Raw genomic sequence first — 14,218 nt, 5'->3', positions numbered from 1 at the left:
TTTGCTTTCTGTCCACTTGATGGCTGCGTCTAGCGGGCGCCTATCTCTTAATAGGTCAGATATCCACTGTTTTGTAAGGTTTACCTTCCCAAAAACATAGTCCGCTATTCTCTCATCCATCACATTTCGTTTATTCAGACCGTGATCTAAAACACTACATTCCTGCTGCCAAGCTCCTGCCGTGGTCGCCATCTCTGTAGGGGGTTTCTCTTGCTTGCTCTGGTCTCCTGCCAGGCTTCTTGCAATAATTACCCGTGAGTGGTTTGACCCACTCGCCCCTACGGTTCTAGACCTTGGACTTAGGTGCAGGGAGCTGTAGTGCAGAGAAACTCAATAGACCAGGTCGAATAGCACGAAATGGATGCCTTTATTGAACAGTTTGCAGCATTATAAAATACATGTCATAAGCACAGATTAAAGCGACTACAAGCATGCACACATCTATAAACCTAACTCCATAGAAATGGGGAACACGGCACATCGTGAAAGGGGTAACACATTACAATTACCCTTAACCCCCTCCCCTAAACCTAACTGAGTTTCGATTTGAGGGACTCGGGATTATGCTCACCACTTTAAGAATTGTGAAAAAGGCTTTGCAGCCTTTCGACACAGCTTTCCGTCGTCACGTGGGTTTGGAAGCTTCTGGCGCAGCTTGTTTTCCTCTTGGTTCTCCTGTGATGGAGGCAGCCGATACAGCCTTGGTGAGCGCTCGCCACGGATGGATCCGTTACCGATGTGACGTTGAAGAACTGGAGTACCCGGGCCCTGAGTGTCTTCTTCTCCGGCCTGGGTCGTCGATGATCTCCCGACAAAAGTACCCGGGCCTCCCTCGTCGTCTTCCCGTCGTGGCCGGGCCTTGCCTGGCCGAGCCTCCCAAAATCGCGGAACACACGGCTGAACACCCTGCTGGACGCCGTTTACCGAACCACGAACCGAACACGTTCCGAACCAAAGCTCCGAACCGAAGCTCCGATGGACTTTACTCAATCCACAGTTATACTTTTTGGGACATTCTTATCTCCCGCCAAATCATAGTCCTGTCTTTGTAATAATTTTGGCGGGCAGAACTCTCTGCAGGGGTGTTTTGTCTTCATAACGGGAGTCGGTGATAGCTTAACTGGCCTTCCTGGGCCGATAATGTCTTTGCTTTGTTACCGTAACTTGGTTTGTATATTGATCGGTCTGGAGATTGCCCTGGATGGCTGTTAAACGGCTTCTCTTTGTACAGTGTAATGGGTTAAAGCGTTCGTTCAATTGTCCGCCCATTTCTTGATGGGTCTCATCCTGCCACCCAAATCTGTCCTGTACTTATAATCTAATCAATATGTATGCTCAGTTCCATGAGTTTCGGCTTCCCGAAACTGGTTTTCGCGGGCTTTTAATGCCCTCAATCCACAAGCCTGTCTGGCTTGCAGTAACAGAAATTCAAATGGTCCCAGAAGCTGGTCACGAGGTCTGGCGGCCATTTTGTGTGCCCTTTTATCAAAGGTTTCTCTGTAAAAGCTTCTTTTGGTCAATAAAGCTGTTTTATTAAACCCTATTTTCCTACGTGATTATTTAATGAAAATTTTGCGAATCTTACAACTGCACACACTGCAGCCCTTTCAATGTCCTGTTTAATACTGGTGAAAGCCTCCCGAGCTTCAGCTGATAGTGGGAAGGACGTCGATTTGATGAGGGGTCGGGCCTTATCAGAGTAATTGGGCACCCATTGGGCATAATACGAAACAAATCCCAGGCACCTTTTTAAAGCTTTGGGATTGTGTGGCAGGGGCAGTTCCTTTAGGGGGCGTAATCGGTCAGGGTCCGGTCCAATTACCCCATCTTCCACCACACAGCCGAGGATACAGAGACGGGTTGTGTTGAAGACACATTTGTCTTCGTTGTAGGTTAGAGTCAGCTTTAGGGCAGTTTTTAAAAATCTCGCAAGATTTAGATCGTGGTCTTGCTGGTTGTGCCCACAGATAGTGACATTGTCCAGACAGGGGTTGGTAGCTTGTAGTTTATTCTCGTCAACCATGCGGTCCATCTCACGTTGGAAGGCCGAGACCCCATTTGTTACCCCGAAGGGCACTCTGAGAAAATGGTAGAGGCGCCCGTTCGCCTCGAAGGCGGTGTATGGGCGGTCCTCCATTCTAATGGGGAGCTGGTGATACGCGGATTTGAGGTCGATAGTCGAGAAGACTCGGTATTGCGCAATCTGGTTGACCATTTCTGATATGCGGGGTAAAGGGTAGGCGTCCAGCTGGGTATAAATATTAACACTCTGGCTGTAGTCAATTACCATCCGTTTCTTTTCGCTATTTTTAACTATGACTACTTGGGCACGCCACGGGCTGGTACTGCATTCAATAATGCCTTCCCGCAGGAGTCTGTCCACTTCCGCCTTGATAAAGTGTCTGTCTTCCAGACTGTACCGTCTACTTTTGGTCGCTATGGGCCTACAGTTCGGAGCGAGATTAGTGAATAAAGAGGGCGGGCTGATTTTTAAGGTTGATAGGCCACAGACTGTGAGTGGCGGCTCGGACCCGCCATATGCTAGCGTGACACTTTCGTGGTGGCACTGGAAGCCCAGGCCCAAGATTACATTAACACAGAGTTCTGGCATCACGAGGAGTTTAAAATCCTTGTAGTCCGTGCCTTTTACAGTCAGTGTTACCACACAGTAGCCCAAAATGTCCGAAGTGTGGGGCTTAGCAGCCATAGCAATTCTGCTCCGTGTAGGGGTTACCATTAATGAGTGCCGCCGTACCAGGCTAGGGTGGATAAAACTCTCGGTACTCCCACAGTCAATTAAACATTTCATTAAATTCCCGTTTACCTATATGTCCATCATGGATTTTGTCAACGGGTGTGGCCTGGATTGATCCACCGTGATCGAAGCCACTGTTGGGCCCTGGGCGGCCGTTGAGTCGGGAAAAGATGGCGGATCCCAAGATGGCAGCCCGCACAGCACGCACGAGGTGGTGACAGAGTTGGAAATCGGATTCCCCCTGCAGACTTTGCTAAAATGCCCCTTTTTCTTACATTTGAAGCATGTAGCGTCCTTCGCTGGGTATCATTGTCTGGGGTGCTTGGCCTGGCCACAGAAGTAGCATTTCGGGCCTCGAGACATTGCCGCTGTAGTAGGACTCCTGGGTGAATTTCTGTGTGGGGACTCCGGCGGCGTAGAGCTGGTCTGAGACCTGGATGGGGAAGATGGCTGATTCCAAGATGGCGGCCCCCTTGGCGCGCACGAGGCGGTGAGGACCGCACGTCCGGAAGAGTAAGAGTCAGAGTTTCTCTGGGCCACGTCCAGCGATTGCGCAGTGGCCACTGCCTTTTATACGTCCAGGACCTCCTTCTCCAGCAGTCTCTGCCGGATATAATTCGATTTGAGGCCCGTGATGAAGGAATCACGGACCAATTCGTCAGAGTACGCGTTGGCCGTCACGGCCTTGCAGTTACAGTCCCAGACCAGGTCCTTTAGGCCCTGTAAGAAATCGTCCATTGATTCCTCTGGTTGCTGCCTGCGTGTAGCCAGCAGATGTCTGGCATACACTTCATTTACCGGCCTCTGGTATTGGGCCTTCAGGATAGTGATGGCCTCCGTGTAAGAGGTGGCGTCCCGGATGAACGAATAAATCCGATGACTTACGCGAGTAGTCAGTAGACTCAGTTTATCTACCTCGCCAGCAGATGAGGCCCCCGCGAAGAGTTCGAAGCATTTGAGCCAGTGTCCAAATTGATTTGATGCTTCAGCAGAATGTGGATCCAAGTCCAGACGCTCTGGTTTTAGGAGTCGATCCACCCTAGTATTCTTTAGTGATTAAAATTGATGGGCCTTCAATAACCACAAAACTAGAAGTTATAGACTTAAACAAGTTGGCTTTTAATCACTAAGATCAGAGCTAACATCTCAACACGCCGACTGGTTCACAGGAATGAGTCATACAGATCCTGGGATCTTTATGTAAGAGAAGTCAGGGGCGGAGGCAAGAGCCAAGACCTGGAACCTCCCAGGTTAGTCGGGAAAGAGGAAGTGAAACTATACACAGTGGGGGAGGGTAATATACATGAGTGCAAAACGAATGCAGGATCAAGACAAACAGATTTCATTACACTCCCCATCCGATTTACACTCCGCCTGATTTACTCCCCGTCCGATTTACACTACGTCCGATTTACTCTCCGTCCGATTAAACCTCCATCACATTTACACGCCGTCTGATTTACACTCCGTCTGATTTACACTCCGTCCGATTTACACTCCGTCCGATTTACACTCCGTCCAATATACACTCTGTCCGATTTACACTCCATCCGATTTACACTCCATCCGATTTACACACCTTCCGATTTATACTCCGTCTGAATTACACTCCATCCGATTCACACCCCGTCCGATTTACACACCGTCCGATTTACTCTCCTTCCAATTTACATCCCATCCGATTTACACTCCGTCTGAATTACACTCCATCCAATTTGCACTCCGTCTGAATTACTCTGCGTCCGATTAATCTCCATCTGATTTACACTCCATCTGATTTACAATCCGTCCAATTTACACTCCGTCCGAAAAACTCTCCGTCTGATTTAGTCTCCGTCCGATTTACACTCCATCTGATTTACACTCCGTCCGAGTTACTCTCTGTCCGATTTACACTCTGTCCGATTTACACTCTGTCCAATTTACACACTGTCCGATTTACAACCGATCCGAATTACTCTCCGTCAGATTTTGTCTCCGTCCGATTTACTCTCCGTCCAATTTAGACCCCGTCCGATTAACTCTCCGTCTGATTCAGTCTCCGTCTGATTTACACTCCATCCGGTTTACACTCCATCTGATTTACACACCTTCCGATTTACACTCCGTCCGAATTGCACTCCATCCGATTTACACCCCGTCCAATTTACACACCGTCCGATTTACTCTCCTTTCAATTTACATCCCGTCCGATTTACACTCCGTCTGAATTACACTCCATCCGATTTACACTCCGTCTGAATTACTCTCCATCCGATTTACACTCTGTCCGATTTACACTCCGTCCAATTTACACACTGTCCGATTTACAGCCAATCCGATTTACTCTCCGTCCGATTTACACTCCGTCCGATTTATACGCCGTCCGATTTGCACTCCGTCCGATTTAGTCTCCATCCGATTTACAATCCGTCCGATTTACTCCCCATCCGATTTCCACTCTGTCCGATTTACTCTCCGTCTGATTTACACTCCGTCCGATTCACTCTCCGTCTGATTTACACTCCGTCCGATTTACACCCCGTCCGATTTATTCTCCTTCCAATGTATACTCCGTCCGATTCACTCTCCATCTGATTTACACTCAATCCGATTTACACCCCGTCCGATTTATTCTCCTTCCAATGTATACTCCGTCCGATTCACTCTCCGTCCGATTTACATTCCGTCCGATTTACTCTCCGTCCGATTCACACTCCGTCCGATTTACACTCCGTCCGATTTACACTCCGTCCGATTTACACTCCGTCCGATTCACACTCCATCCGATTTACACCCCGTCCGATTTATTCTCCTTCCAATGTATACTCCGTCTGATTCACTCTCCGTCCGATTTACATTCCGTCCGATTTACTCTCCGTCCGATTCACACTCCGTCCGATTTACACTCCGTCCGATTCACACTCCGTCCGATTTACACTCCGTCCGATTTACACTCCGTCCGATTCACTCTCCGTCCGATTTACACTCCGTCTGATTTACACTCCGTCCAATTTACACTCCGTCCGATTTACACCCTGTCCGATTTACACCCTGTCCGATTTACAACCCGTCCGATTTATACCCCGTCTGATTTCCCCCCCGATTTACTCACCGTCCGATTTACTCTCTGTCCAATTTAAACACCCTCCGATTTACAGCCGATCCAAATGACTCGCCATCAGATTTAGTCACCGTCTGCTTTACTCTCCATCCGATTTACTCTCCATCCAATTTACACCCCGTCCAATTTACACTCCGTTCGATTAACACTCCGTCCGATTTACTCTCCATCGGATTTACTCTCCGTCCATTTTACACTCCGTCCGATTTACTCTCCGTCCAATTTACTCGCCATCCCATTTACACTCCGTCCGATTTGCACTCCGTCCGATTTAGTCTCCATCCGATTTACAATCCGTCCGATTTACTCCCCATCCGATTTCCACTCTGTCCGATTTACTCTCCGTCTGATTTACACTCCGTCCGATTCACTCTCCGTCTGATTTACACTCCGTCCGATTTACACCCCGTCCGATTTATTCTCCTTCCAATGTATACTCCGTCCGATTCACTCTCCGTCCGATTTACACTCCATCCGATTTACACCCCGTCCGATTTATTCTGCTTCCAATGTATACTCCGTCCGATTCACTCTCCGTCCGATTTACATTCCGTCCAATTTACTCTCCGTCCGATTCACACTCCGTCCGATTTACACTCCGTCCGATTTACACTCCGTCCGATTTACACTCCGTCCGATTCACACTCCATCCGATTTACACCCCGTCCGATTTATTCTCCTTCCAATGTATACTCCGTCTGATTTACTCTCCGTCCGATTCACACTCCGTCCGATTTACACTCCGTCCGATTTACACTCCATCCGATTTACTCTCCGTCCGATTCACACTCCGTCCGATTTACACTCCGTCCGATTCACACTCCGTCCGATTTACTCTCCGTCCGATTCACACTCCGTCCGATTTACTCTCCGTCCGATTCACACTCCGTCCGATTTACATTCCGTCCGATTTACTCTCCGTCCGATTCACACGCCGTCCGATTTACACTCCGTCCGATTTACACTCCGTCCGATTCACTCTCCGTCCGATTTACACTCCGTCCGATTTACACTCCGTCCGATTTACACTCCGTCCGATTCACACTCCGTCCGATTTACACTCCGTCCGATTTACACTCCGTCCGATTCACTCTCCGTCCGATTTACACTCCGTCTGATTTACACTCCGTCCGATTTACACTCCGTCCGATTTACACCCTGTCCGATTTACACCCTGTCCGATTTACAACCCGTCCGATTTACACCCTGTCCGATTTACACCCTGTCCGATTTACAACCCGTCCGATTTATACCCCGTCTGATTTCCCCCCCGATTTACTCACCGTCCGATTTACTCTCTGTCCAATTTAAACACCCTCCGATTTACAGCCGATCCAAATGACTCGCCATCAGATTTAGTCACCGTCCGCTTTACTCTCCATCCGATTTACTCTCCATCCAATTTACACCCCGTCCAATTTACACTCCGTTCGATTAACACTCCGTCCGATTTACTCTCCATCGGATTTACTCTCCGTCCATTTTACACTCCGTCCGATTTACTCTCCGTCCAATTTACTCGCCATCCCATTTACACTCCGTCCGATTTACACTCCGTCCGATTTACACTCCATCCGATTTACACTCCGTCTGAATTACTCTGCGTCCGATTAATCTCCATCTGATTTGCACTCCATTTGATTTACAATCCATCCAATTTACACTCCGTCTGATTTACACTCCATCTGATTTACTCTCCGTCCGAGTTACTCTCCGTCCGATTTACACTCTGTCCGATTTACACTCCGTCCAATTTACACACTGTCCGATTTACAAGCGATCCGATTTACTCTCCGTCAGATTTTGTCTCCGTCCGATTTACACTCCATCCGATTTATACGCCGTCCAATTTACACCCCGTCCAATTTACACTCTGTCTGATTTACACTCCGTCTTATTTATTCTCCGTCCGATTTACACCCAATCCGATTTATACCCCGTCCAATTTAAAAAACGTCCGATTTACAGACAATCCGAATAACTCTCCGTCAGATTTTTGTCTCCATCCGATTTACTCTCCGTCTGATTTACTCTCCATCCGATTTAATCTCCATCCGATTTACACTCCATCCGATTTACACTCCATCAGATTTACAATCCATCCGATTTACACTCCGTCCAATTAACACTCCATCCGATTTACACTCCATCCGATTTACAATCCATCCGATTTACACTCCATCCGATTTACTCTCCGTCCGATTTACACTCTGTCCGATTTACACTCCATCCGATTTACACTCCATCCGATTTACACTCCATCCGATTTACACTCCGTCCGATTTACAATCCATCCGATTTACACTCCATCCGATTTACTCTCCATCCGATTTACACTCCGTCTGATTTACTCTCCGTCCGATTTACTCTCCATCCAATTTACTCTTGTCCGATTTACACTCCATCCGATTTACACTCCGTCTGAATTACTCTGCGTCCGATTAATCTCCATCTGATTTACACTCCATTTGATTTACAATCCGTCCAATTTACACTCCGTCTGATTTACACTCCATCTGATTTACTCTCCGTCCGATTTACTCTCTGTCCGATTTACACTCTGTCCGATTTACACTCCATCCGATTTACACTCCATCCGATTTACAATCCATCCGATTTACACTCCATCCGATTTACACTCCGTCCGATTTACAATCCATCCGATTTACACTCCATCCGATTTACTCTCCATCCAATTTACACTCCGTCTGATTTACTCTCCATCCGATTTACACTCCGTCTGAATCACTCTGTGTCCGATTAATCTCCATCTGATTTACACTCCATTTGATTTACAATCCGTCCAATTTACACTCCGTCTGATTTACACTCCATCTGATTTACTCTCCGTCCGATTTACACTCCATCCGATTTACAATCCATCCGATTTACACTCCGTCTGAATTACTCTGCATCCGATTAATCTCCATCTGATTTACACTCCATTTGATTTACAATCCGTCCAATTTACACTCCGTCTGATTTACACTCCATCTGATTTACTCTCCATCCAATTTACTCTTGTCCGATTTACACTCCATCCGATTTACACTCCGTCTGAATTACTCTGCGTCCGATTAATCTCCATCTGATTTACACTCCATTTGATTTACAATCCGTCCAATTTACACTCCGTCTGATTTACACTCCATCTGATTTACTCTCCGTCCGATTTACACTCCATCCGATTTACAATCCATCCGATTTGCACTCCGTCTGATTTACAATCCATCCGATTTACACTCCATCCGATTTACTCTCCATCCGATTTACACTCCGTCTGATTTACTCTCCGTCCGATTTACACTCCATCCGATTTACACTCCGTCTGATTTACTCTCCGTCCGATTTACACTACGTCCGATTTACTCTCCGTCCGATTTACACTCTGTCCGATTTACTCTCCGTCCGATTTACTCTCCGTCCAATTTACACTCTGTCCGATTTACACTCCGTCCAATTTACACACTCTCCGATTTACAACCGATCCGATTTACTCTCCGTCAGATTTTGTCTCCGTCCGATTTACTCTCCATCCAATTTACTCTTGTCCGATTTACACTCCATCCGATTTACAATCCATCCGATTTACACTCCGTCTGAATTACTCTGCGTCCGATTAATCTCCATCTGATTTACACTCCATTTGATTTACAATCCGTCCAATTTACACTCCGTCTGATTTACACTCCATCTGATTTACTCTCCGTCCGATTTACTCTCCGTCCGATTTACACTCTGTCCGATTTACACTCCATCCGATTTACACTCCATCCGATTTACAATCCATCCGATTTACACTCCATCTGAATTACTCTGCGTCCGATTAATCTCCATCTGATTTACACTCCATTTGATTTACAATCCGTCCAATTTACACTCCGTCTGATTTACACTCCATCCGATTTACAATCCATCCGATTTACACTCCGTCTGATTTACAATCCATCCGATTTACACTCCATCCGATTTACTCTCCATCCGATTTACACTCCGTCTGATTTACTCTCCGTCCGATTTACACTACGTCCGATTTACTCTCCGTCCGATTTACACTCTGTCCGATTTACTCTCTGTCCGATTTACTCTCCGTCCAATTTACACTCTGTCCGATTTACACTCCGTCCAATTTACACACTCTCCAATTTACAACCGATCCGATTTACTCTCCGTCAGATTTTGTCTCCGTCCGATTTACTCTCCATCCAATTTACTCTTGTCCGATTTACACTCCATCCGATTTACACTCCGTCTGAATTACTCTGCGTCCAATTAATCTCCATCTGATTTACACTCCATTTGATTTACTCTCCATCCGATTTACACTCCGTCTGATTTACTCTCCGTCTGATTTACACTCCGTCTGATTTACTCTCCGTCCGATTTACACTACGTCCGATTTACTCTCCGTCCGATTTACACTCTATCCGATTTACACTCCGCCCAATTTACACACTGTCCGATTTACAACCGATCCGATTTACTCTCCGTCAGATTTACACGCCGTCTGATTTACACTCCGTCCGATTTACTCTCCGTCCGATTTACACCCAATCCGATTTACACCCCGTCCAATTTAAACAACGTCCGATTTACAGACAATCCGAATTACTCTCCGTCAAATTTTGTCTCCATCCGATTTACTCTCCGTCCGATTTACAATCTGTCTGATTTAAACCCCGTCCGATTTAGAGACAATCCGAATTACTCTCCGTCAGATTTTGTCTCCGTCCGATTTACTCTCCATCCGATTTACACTCCGTCTGAATTACTCTGCGTCCGATTAATCTCCATCTGATTTACACTCCATTTGATTTACAATCCGTCCAATTTACACTCCGTCTGATTTACACTCCATCTGATTTACTCTCCGTCCGATTTACTCTCTGTCCGATTTACTCTCCATCCGATTTACACTCCGTCTGATTTACTCTCCGTCCGATTTACACTACGTCCGATTTACTCTCCGTCCGATTTACACTCTGTCCGATTTACTCTCCGTCCGATTTACACTCCGTCCAATTTACACACTGTCCGATTTACAACCGATCCGATTTACTCTCCGTCAGATTTACACGCCGTCCAATTTACACCCCGACCAATTTACACTCCGTCTGATTTACACTCCGTCCGATTTACTCTCCGTCCGATTTACACCCAATCCGATTTACACCCCGTCCAATTTAAACAACGTCCGATTTACAGACAATCCGAATTACTCTCCGTCAAATTTTGTCTCCATCCGATTTACTCTCCGTCCGATTTACAATCCGTCTGATTTAAACCCCGTCCGATTTAGAGACAATCCGAATTACTCTCCGTCAGATTTTGTCTCCGTCCGATTTACTCTCCATCCGATTTACACTCCGTCTGATTTATTCACCGTCTGATTTACACTCCGTCCGATTTACTCTCCGTCCGATTTACTCTCCGTCCAATTTACACTCCGTCCGATTCACTCTCCGTCCGATTTACATTCCGTCCAATTTACTCTCCGTCCGATTCACACTCCGTCCGATTCACTCTCCGTTTGATTCACACTCCGTCCGATTCACACTCCGTCCGATTTACTCTCCATCCGATTTACTCTCCGTCCAATTTACACTCCGTCCGATTCACTCTCCGTCCGATTTACATTCCGTCCAATTTACTCTCCGTCCGATTCACACTCCGTCCGATTTACATTCCGTCCAATTTACTCTCCGTCCGATTCACACTCCGTCCGATTCACACTCCGTCCGATTTACACTCCGTCCGATTTACTCTCCGTCCGATTTACACTCCGTCCGATTTACTCTCCATCCGATTCACTCTCCGTCCAATTTACACTCCATCCGATTTACACTCTGTCCGATTTACTCTCTGTCTGATTTACACTCCGTCCGATTTACACTCCATCCAATTTACACTCCGTCCGATTTACTCTCCATCCGATTTACACTCTGTCCGATTTACTCTCTGTCTGATTTACACTCCGTTCGATTTACACTCCATCCAATTTACACTCCGTCCGATTTACTCTCCATCCGATTTACACTCCGTCCGATTTACACGCCGTCCGATTTACACTGCGTTTAATTTACACTCCATCCGATTTACACCCTGTCCGATTTACACTCCATCCAATTTACACTCCATCCGATTTCCACTCCATCCGATTTACACTCCATCCGATTTACACCCTGTCCGATTTACAGTCCGTCCAATTTACACTCCGTCCGATTTACACTCCATCCGATTTACACTCCATCCGATTTCCACTCCATCCGATTTACACTCCGTCCGATTTACACTCCATCCGATTTACACTCCATCTGATTTACACTCCATCCGATTTACACTCCATCCGATTTACACTCCATCCGATTTCCACTCCATCCGATTTACACTCCGTCTAATTTACACTCCGTCCGATTTACAGCTGATCCGAATTACTCTCCGTCCGATTTACTCTCTGTCCGATTTACACCCCATCCGATTTACTCTCCGTCCGATTTACACTCCGTCCGATTTACACCCCATCCGATTTACTCTCCGTCCGATTTACACACTATCCGTTTTCCACTCCATCTGATTTGCACGCCGTCCGATTTACACTCCATCCGATTTACACTCCATCCGATTTACACCCCATCCGATTTACACCCCATCCGATTTACTCTCCGTCCGATTTACTCTCCGTCCGATTTACTCTCCGTCCAATTTACACTCCATCCAATTTACACTCCGTCTGATTTAATCTCCATCCAATTTACTCTCCCTCTGATTTACACTCCATCTGATTTACACCCCGTCCAATTTACACTCCGTCCGATTTACACCCCGTCCGATTTACTCTCTGTCCGATTTACACTCCATCCAATTTACACTCCATCCGATTTACACTCCGTCCGATTTACACTCCGTCCGATTTACACTCCGTCCGATTTACACTCCGTCCGATTTACTCTCTGTCCGATTTACACTCCGTCCGATTGACACTCCGTCTGACTTACATGCCGTCCGATTAATCTCCGCTCAATTTACACTCCGTCTGATTTACTCTCCGTCCGATTTACACTCTGTCCGATTTATACTCCGTCCGATTTACACTCCATCCGATTTACACTCCATCCGATTTACACTCTGTCCGATTTACACTCCGTCCGATTGACACTCCGTCCGATTTACACTCCGTCCGATTTACTCTCTGTCCGATTTACACTCCATCCGATTTACACTCCGTCCGATTTACACTCCGTCCGATTTACACTCCGTCCGATTTACACTCCGTCCGATTTACTCTCTGTCCGATTTACACTCCGTCCGATTGACACTCCGTCTGACTTACATGCCGTCCGATTAATCTCCGCTCAATTTACACTCCGTCTGATTTACTCTCCGTCCGATTTACACTCTGTCCGATTTATACTCCGTCCGATTTACACTCCGTCCGATTTACACTCCGTCCGATTTACACTCTGTCCGATTTATACTCCGTCCAATTTACACTCCGTCCGATTTACTCTCCGTCCGATTTACACTCCGTCTGATTTACTCTCCGTCTGATTTACTCTCCGTCCGATTTACACTCTGTCCGATTTATACTCCGTCCGATTTACTCTCTGTCCGATTTACACTCCGTCCGATTTACTCTCTGTCCGATTTACTCTCCGTCTGATTTACTCTCCGTCCGATTTACACTCTGTCCGATTTACACTCCGTCCGATTTACTCTCTGTCCGATTTACTCTCCGTCTGATTTACTCTCCGTCCGATTTACTCTCTGTCCGATTTACACTCCGTCCGATTGACACTCCGTCTGACTTACATGCCGTCCGATTAATCTCCGCTCAATTTACACTCCGTCTGATTTACTCTCCGTCTAATATACTCTCCGTCCGATTTACACTCCGTCCGATTTACACTCCGTCCGATTTACACTCTGTCCGATTTATACTCCGTCCAATTTACACTCCGTCCGATTTACTCTCCGTCCGATTTACACTCCGTCTGATTTACTCTCCGTCTGATTTACTCTCCGTCCGATTTACACTCGTCCAATTTACACTCCGTCCGATTCACTCTCCATCCGATTTACACTCGTCCGATTTACACTCCGTCTGATTTAATCTCCGTCCGATTTACTCTCCGTCCGATTTACACCCTGTCCGATTTACACTCCATCCAATTTACAGTCCGTCCGATTTAATCTCCGTCCGATTTAATCTCCGTCCGATTTATACCCCGTCCGATTATTCTCTGTCCGATTTACACTCCGTCCGATTTACTGTCTGTCCGATTTACACTCCATCCGATTTACACGCCGTCCGATTTACACTCCGTCTGATTTACACTCCATCCGATTTACATGCCGTCCGA

Source organism: Somniosus microcephalus, chromosome 10, assembly GCF_052327205.1.
Source record: "Somniosus microcephalus isolate GS21.2 chromosome 10, FLI_Smic_1.0, whole genome shotgun sequence".
Taxonomy (NCBI): domain Eukaryota; kingdom Metazoa; phylum Chordata; class Chondrichthyes; order Squaliformes; family Somniosidae; genus Somniosus; species Somniosus microcephalus.
This window is presented reverse-complemented; position numbering follows the sequence as displayed.